Raw genomic sequence first — 8,699 nt, 5'->3', positions numbered from 1 at the left:
CTCTTAATTCTTGCTGGCGTGACCCATATGCCAACTCTCCATCTGTGCTACACACAGGCCATCCACAGTCCCCCTGTACCAGGCAAGAGGTGAACAAAAGCCAGAGCTGGTCCAGAGGGCTGGAAACCTTTCTCTGAGCGCAAAAAGATGCAGAAGCAGCCTGTTTTATTTCCCTGCTTTTTGAAGGGCTGTGAAAGCTAAGAATACAGGATTTTCTACCAATGCCTTTAGAAAGCTCATTAACAACTTGAATGGCAACTCTGCTCATGGTATTTCCTATGGGTGACAAGTACAAAAACATCAAAGTATGGCTTGATCTTGTTTTTTTTCTGGTTGCTGGTTCACTTAAACCTCAAAATCAAGGTGCTATTTAGATCAGGTAACAGACCTGGCTGAAAATAATGAAAATAGGCTTTCAAGGGACAATTCTGCTGAGGGAGCCCAGACTGTTTCTGATGGGGTATGCAGGTGGTACCACCAATCTACGCTGGGAAGAGTGGGAAGCCCAGGCAGGCAGCGATGCCGCAGCCTCCAGCAGGGGTGGATGGCAGAGGGCAGAGTTGGAAACACCAGCATGGCTGTACCACAGCCAACATCACATCACTTATTAAGGAAAACCTATTTAGCTGACATTTGCTTTGTGTGCCATTAAGGCAGACTCTGCCTATAACCACATTTGCCCAGTTGGCACGTATGTTAGTGCACAAAAGGGTACAGAGAGGCACCCACGCTACAGCAGACTTTCCCGGGGTTTCAAAAGGAGCTGGTCCTGGCACCGTTACCCCAGGTCCTGCTTTATTTCAGCTCTAATTGGCTTTTGTTGTGTGCCCAACTGGCACATCCTTTAAAAGTTGTGATGGGGGGTGGGGGTGGTGGGATGGAGGCTTTTTGATTTCCTAAGTGGAACATCTCCCTTGTGAGGAAAGGCTGAGGGAGCTGGGTCTCTTGAGCTTGGAGAAGACTGAGGGGCAATCTCATCAATGTTTACAAATATGTTAAGGGCAAGTGTCAGGAGGATGGAGCCAGGCTTTTTTCAGTGATGTCCAGTGATAGGACAAGGGGCAATGGGTACAAACTGGAACACAGGAGGTTCCACGTAAACATTAGAAAAAACTTCTTCACTGTGAGAGTGACAGAGCCCTGGAACATACTGCCCAGAGAGGTTCTAGAGTCTCCTTTGCTGGAGACATTCAAAACCCACCTGGACACGTTCCTGTGTGATGTGCTCTGGGTGACCCTGCTCTGGCAGAGGGGTTGGACTAGATGATCTTTCGAGGTCCCTTCCAACCCCTAAGATTCTGTGATTCTGTGATTAAATGGCTCTGAACAAGCCAAATTTGCAATCCTGAGGGCCATACTTGTGTTTAACTGCAGGCCAGACAAGGGAGCGGGAGGAAAGCAGCCTTTCCCACACCTTCTCCCAGCACTGTCTTAGGCTGGCTGGAGGCACTGTGCCAACCAGGGCAAACACTGCTCCTGCCAAGCCACGTGTCAGGTCAATACCAGCTGTGACAATGTTTTTTGTCATTTATACAGCTGTCCTGGTGCAACTGGGCTGCTGTCACCTACTCACTTGCCACCAAACATTTAACAGCTGCCTAATAACAACCATCTTTGCTCATTACTGGTTTAAACCAGGAATTCAGAGGAAAAGAACAGATTGAATTACTGTCTCCCTGAGCTAAACTGCCTTCACCTAATATTGTTAAAGCCTTTCATGAAATAATAAATTGTGAACCTCTTTATTGGTTTCTGGATAGACAGATTTAAATGCTAATCATAGCTAATTGAATTACTTAACTTAATTTACCTCTGCCAATAGGCCATGTGATAGGATGACTTTGGAAGACAGTGCTCTTGGAGGCTGTGGCTCTTATATTTTATACCAGGGCAATGTTAATCACCAGAAAATGCAATTGCCACATTATTGCTAAATCCGTATGTATGAAATAAAATGAACTCAAGAAACAGGAAGACAAGAAATATCCAACTTCTTGAATAATGTCAAGAACTGCTATTTTACCTCCTCGGAACACTCAACTCTTGGTTAGTAAGTAAGGCTCATAGCACAAGAGGGACATGTTTATGACCAAAGCAATAATTAAAATCTTAATTAAAAGTCTACCATTTTTCTCCACATCCCATAGAAATATCCAGTCAAATATTTGCTCTTGCTGACTCAACATTCAAAAGGTCCACAACAACCAGCATGGAACTCCTCTCTGCAAGAAGATTTCTCATGCCCTGCCTCATCACACAAAATATTTTCTACATCTCCACTTGGTGTCTGGAGAAGCTGAGGCAAAGACACAAATCATTTCTTCCTACCTATTGATATAAAGGCTATCAGATTCTAGACTAACTGATGAGATCTTGGCTCCTATCCTTCTGGCACCTTTCTCCCACATTATACTGCCACCTTTCTGCTGATCAACACCTTGTTCAAAGACTGAAGAATTCAGTGGTAGCAACACCCTCATTGGCACAGCCTGGAACTCTCACCAGTCACTGCATGAGAGCAGACTATGCAATAGCCTTCCAAGCAATGGGCTAGCAAGGATGTTTCTATTCAAACTATAGGCAACAAACTATATGAAAACATACTCCTCCTAAAAGTTACATATGTACACACATTTCTAGCCTTCCCTTTGGGCTATTTTAGGAGGGTATGCAATTTTCAAGATACATTTCCTGCAGAGAGAAGCAGGCAAAACAGTGGAGTGTTATTACTCTGTGATATCTTACTAGCCAAGAAGACTGAAAAAAACTCTTTCTGACAATATGTCACCACAAGGCACTTTTAATCAAGAGTGAACTGACTGAAATATTCAGCCTGGATAAGAAACTGCTCTTTTGCCTTAAATATGTAATCAATCAAAGCAACACAATTACCTGGCGTGATTTAAAACACTCAGTGATTTGTATCTGAAACTCAGTCAACTCCGGAAATACAATTATCCCTTTAATATTCAGAACCAAAGCAAAACGTTTCTGAACGCTTAATTAATCTTCAGACGGAAAATTTAACATTCAGTAACATATTATATTGGTTTTGCTCCCAGTTTTATAAGTACCAATTTGTCTCTTCAGAACAAAAGGCAAGACTGACAGCTTTTCTTAATTGATTTGGCAGCTTTGCCAAAAAACTCCACAACATTTCTTACCATAGGGAGAAAAATCCAAACCTGATTCAAACTGCAAGTCATGCCAGCACTGCACTGAAAAGGCCAAGGAGAAGACCCAAGGTCCTCTTGATTAATTGAGGCCTCAATAAAGACTCAAGGATGTGGTTCTATTTCACTGACATATCTCCAAAGCAGAGTAAGGCAACTTAGCTTGTTTTTCAGTGATACTGTCCCATCAAGTGGCAAAAGAGGGTGGCTTTGACCTCTATGCATTAAAGTAATATTGAGATATAAGCTAATTGTTTAAAATACTGCATATAGGGGCTTTTTTATCGATAATTTCTTGTTGTTTGGAATTCTAAAAAACAACAGTCATTGTTGCAAATAGTTGTAATTAGGGTAAAAAGAGGCATTCTTGCTTTCACTGTGTAATTAGCCAAATGTTCTTTCTCTGTCAGCTAGAAATGAAAACATGATCATCCAGACTACTAATAAGCATTAATAAAGAGATTAACTGTACTGAAATCACTAAGCTTAGTATAAACGCTAACTCCAGTTAAACACCATGGACTATACATCACTGTCAAAGGAAGACAACCAGTTTACAAGCTGCAGACTAGAGAATAATGAACAAAATATTATTGTGATCAGATACAGCCCTCAGTCAGAACACAGTGGTTTTACATCAGAAACAGAGCTTTAAATGACAGCATTTGAGTAAGTTCATTTTCAAAACTGAAAAATTAAATTGCAACACTTCACTGTAGCAGCAATAGAAAGCTGCCTATATTTGTACAGCAAGATTATGCTTCTGAAGGAATAACAATCCCAGACAACAAGACAAAGTTAATTTGTCACATTTTAAGATGTTATTTAGAGTGAAATCCTACCAGGAGGGGCTTGGTTCACCAGGCAGTACTCCTCCATCATCATGTTACGCCTCTAATGAGTGCACACAAATTCTCAAGTGGTGGCAGCCAGGCAAAGCAAAAGAGAAAACAGAGCACAGTACACCTGTAACTCACATTTGTACCACACGATTTTTGAGTAAAAGCCAAAACTTCATTTCAACAGCTGCCAGTTCTAGCAAGTGAGAAAGAGGGAAAAAAGTCTTGGCTGCTGATGAAAGTGAATCAAGTCCACTTACTGGTCCCAGGGAGCTGGGGGATATCTGTTTCTTCCTGAGGAGATCAAACAGGACACTTGGGCTGCCTTTGCACAGCAGCGATGCTGTGACATTATTTGCATTGTGGTGCTGCAGCTGAAGTTCCTGAGGGGGACAAACTGGCTCAGTACTAGGACGTAATTCAAACCAGTAAGTTGTTAGGAGATTTACCAAATGCAAACCGTTTGACAAATATCCAAATCGACAGCAAGGATGAGGGAAAGGGGAACACTAGAGTATTTGAAGATCCTTTTCTCTGGGTGTACAAAAACTCTAAATTCCTAAAAATAATTGTAGGATAGATATATCTTCCTTTAGATGAATAATAGGTCATTTGGTACACACTGCATAGAGGCAAAGTTGCACCAGACAATTTTCCCTCTCACGTTACAAACCAAAATATGACTTTGGATTTCAGCTCAGCTTTGTAATTAGTAACTTAGCTGAGCTGTAGAAGGAATATGGTACACATCAAACCTTAACTTCCTTCATGCAGAGAATCTGCATATGCCTCATGGCGTATGTAAAACGTACAGTAGTCAGCAGCTTTAGAGCTGTGGATAAGCCTTTTCATCCTAATACTTTTTGCTATGTTAAAATAACATTAATCACATAAAAAAGCTACAATAGTAAACTCTGTAAAGGAATATTCTATTTAATAATATATTTATAATCCAGTGCTCTTGCACACATATACTCACAAAGAGTAATAATCCTCTCCTTTCCAAATTTAATCCAGAACTACAACCATGTAATTGTAATCTTTTTAATTAATGGATCCCCTAGGCTGAATATAAATGGTTGGCAGGTAAAAGTGTAGAAATAGTAGTTACCCAAGTGTGTAAATAAAAACAAACAAGCAGGAGGAGATAAGAAGAGAACTGGAGTTAAGCATGGTAGGGAAAAGCTGGTTTTGTTTCTTTGGACCGAGATAACCTAAGATATGAATACAGGCTGGGGGAAGTCATGCTTGAAAGCAGCCCTGTGGAAAAGGACCTGGGGGTACTAGTGGATCAAAACCTGGACATGAGCCACCAATGTGCAGTTGCAGCCCAGTAGGCCAACTCCATCCTGGGCTGTATCAAAATAAGCGTGGCCAGCAGACTGAGAGAGGTGGTTCTGCCCCTCTACTCTGCCCTGGTGAGACCTCACCTAGAACACTGCATCCAGCTCTGGTGCCCCCAGCACGAGAAAGACATGGACCTGTTGGAACGTGTCCAGAGGAGGGCCACGAAAATCATCCAAGGGTTTGGAGCACCTCTCTTATGAAGACAGGCTGAGGGAGTAGGGTTTTTCAGTCTAAAGAAGAGAAGGCTCTGGGGGGACCTCATAGTGGCTTTCCAGTACTTGAAAGGGGCCTACAGGAAAGCTGGGGAGGGTCTTTTTACAGGGGCTTGCAGTGAGAGGATAAGGGGTAATGGTTTTAAGCTGAAAGAAGAGAGATTAGGTTAGAGATCAGGTGTAAATTCTTTAGTGTAAGGTTGGTGAGACACTGGAACAGGCTGCCCAGAGATGCTGGGGGGGCTCCATTCCTGGAGGTGTTCAAGGGCAGGCTGGATGGGGCCCTGAGCTGCCTGTTCTAGTGGAAGACATCCCTGCCCATGAAGGGGAGTTGGAATGATCTTTAAGGTCCCTTCCAACTTCAAAAATGTTGATTCTGTGAGACGCACTACACTGTGATCGGTGCTGGAAAGCTATGCATTCTCTGCTGCATATCTTCTCCAAAGACTAAGAAAACATGGAAAAGACTGTATAAAAAAGCCAGTAAAAAGGCTACAGATCTTGGAAAGTATTTCATTGCGACAGTGCAGTTGGTTTAGTTTATAAAGACAAATGCCTGGCAAAAAAATAGTCTTTAATTTAGTGGACATGTAGAAAAGCTAGATAAATTGACACTGAAAGAAGGTGCAAAACACAACTGCTGGGAGAAACAGCTGAGAAAAGGGGTATATATCCTACCTGTGCTGTCATCAAGGCAAAGCTGGGTATCCTTCCCAAATGCACACTTGACTCCAAATCAGATTTGGGCTGTCCAGAGAGAAAACCAGGCAAAGTACAATAGTTTTTCATTGCATGAGTTTATATCTTACAGCCCTTCTGGGCTGAGCATCTCTTCCTCTGAGAAGCAGACACCATGGGAGTGCCTCCCTGAACACCACCAGTGCTGCCACTACCAGCAAGTAGCCTCCTTTGGCCTCACACTTCTCACCAGCAGAAGCCTAGAGCAGCCGTGATCCAGTTCAATAAATGAATCAGCTGAAGAAAAACCCAATAGCAGTTCTGTAGCTTTTCCAAGAATCGCTAAGTGAAACACCACTTTCCAGTGGCTATAAGACTTCGCTACATTGTCTTTGAGGGTCAAAATTGAAAGGACAGCAGTTAATGACAAAACACAGATAAAAAGCATCCAAATCCCACTCTTGGACAAATCCACAGATTCAAAATTTATCTCAAATACAGGCATCCTTCACATGTTCTGTACCTCTTCACTCTTTCATGGGTATATATTATCAATGCTAGTCATAGTATGGAAGACATTTCCATGCAACTTCTTAAAAATACTATAGTGAATTTCACTCTAAACATCTGTATGCTTTTACTTGAAGTTATTAATTTTTTTTTCTTTAAATAGCCTTCCTGTAAGGCTTTTCAGAGTGTTGGGTTTTTTTCTAGTACAACCACTATGAATAATTGCAAGAATTTCTATGGATAAGGAAGAACCTGAAAGTCTTAACCAGATTTCAGCCAAGGCAGTTGCTGCTCTGCATCAGACAGTACAATCTTGTCACTGATGGCATAATTGCCTTCACTCCTTTTTGTTCTGTGCTTTACTATAATAGCTCTATGCCTCATTAACCTTCCCTTATTTTTATAAACCGTACCAACCATTTCCCTTTATTTGCTCCTCTCTTGCAACATTGAAACAACTCAAGAAGATTAACTAGTGAAGCACAGGCTGCTTTTGCAGAAGTCATCTTATTTTAACCTTAAGATTTTTCAGCTGCTTGATAGAAGTTTGTTTGGTTTGGTTTTTTTCAGCTTAATCAGTTTGCCAGGTAGTGAGATAGGGCATAGTGGTTTGTAATACCCTGGATCACCTTCAGTGCCTACAAAAAAACACAAATACCATGGTGCTCTTTGTCAGTGCTCCAGAACATATTTTTCCTAGTCAGCAGAAATATTCCCAAGGTATGTTTTGCCCAATCTAGTGCAGAGCCAAGGCTGCCGCTGTTCCATGTGTCCATAGCAAACAGCACATCGACAGCTATAGCTACAGTGCAGAAAAACAGCAGAGAAACCACGGCTGGACCTGACTGAATACTCAAAACAGAGGCTGGGATATCAACAGTGGAGCACAACTCTGCCTTGGGTGGGCAGCGCTGCTAATGCCCCTGTGCTACCTGGCACCTGCCTGTGGCTGTCTGCACTGTGCTGTAGGTAAGCCTGCAGCTGTGAGCTGGGGTACTACTTTCTGATGCTGTTTTGTGGGGTCCAGAGAGTTAAAGAAGTTGTTGCTGTGGTGTTTCATAGCATACTTTAATTGATACTGAATCAAGATTACAAGCTGCACATAACGATGCAGGAGTCTTTGGATGGTGGTGCTGCACCTGGACCATGGGAACATTAGCATCTTATAAAAACACAGGAGGAAAAGTTCTATGCTGCTTGTAATTTTTAGGAGCTTCTAAAAATAAGCCATGTGTGTTGCTGAGCTGGAGATCTACAGAAAGAAGGGCCTACTTGTTATTCACAAGTGAGCCCGCCAGACACACAGCCATGGCTTCTGCTCAGTGCTACCTACAAGGCTACACAATGAACACATCTAAGCACTTGCTAAGTTTGTCAGGGCTTGTCAAGAAAGCTCAAAGTATCTGTAAAAGGTCTTACTATCCTTTTCAACATAAAAAAAAAAAAAAAGGTAATGTATGAAAGGTTAAACAAAACATTTAGGAAATAAAATATTCTTCTGCAGCTGACCTCAATTGGTTTTTTTTAGACTTGAGTAAGCTAACTCACAAATAGCCCCTAAGTATTAAGAGAGTATTACTTGAAAAATTTTGTGTGTATAGGCATGTGATATCCTTGCAAGGTTTTATGTCTCTAGTCCAGACCCTAGAATTACAAGAATTTTAAATAACTGTTAAGTAGTAATTTTTTGCATCTATTCTAAGATAGAGCTGAACAGCTTTTGTAAAGGCAAAGCAAGCAGGTATTCTCTCTCTTAAGAACTCCCTCTGACCCCCAGAATTAGGTCCTGTAGACAGAGCCGTTCAGACAGAAACACATCAGTCCACCTGGTCAAAAGCTACAGCCTAGCAGTTAAAAACAACTTAAAATAAGATCTTAACATTGAAACCATTAAGTAATATCAATTAGACTTGTCATGAACCTTGATATGAAAAAAAACC

The sequence above is a fragment of the Chaetura pelagica genome, unplaced genomic scaffold (assembly GCF_000747805.2).
Source record: "Chaetura pelagica isolate M959 unplaced genomic scaffold, ChaPel_1.0 scaffold171, whole genome shotgun sequence".
NCBI lineage: Eukaryota > Metazoa > Chordata > Aves > Apodiformes > Apodidae > Chaetura > Chaetura pelagica.
Note: the sequence above shows the minus strand (reverse complement) of the source record.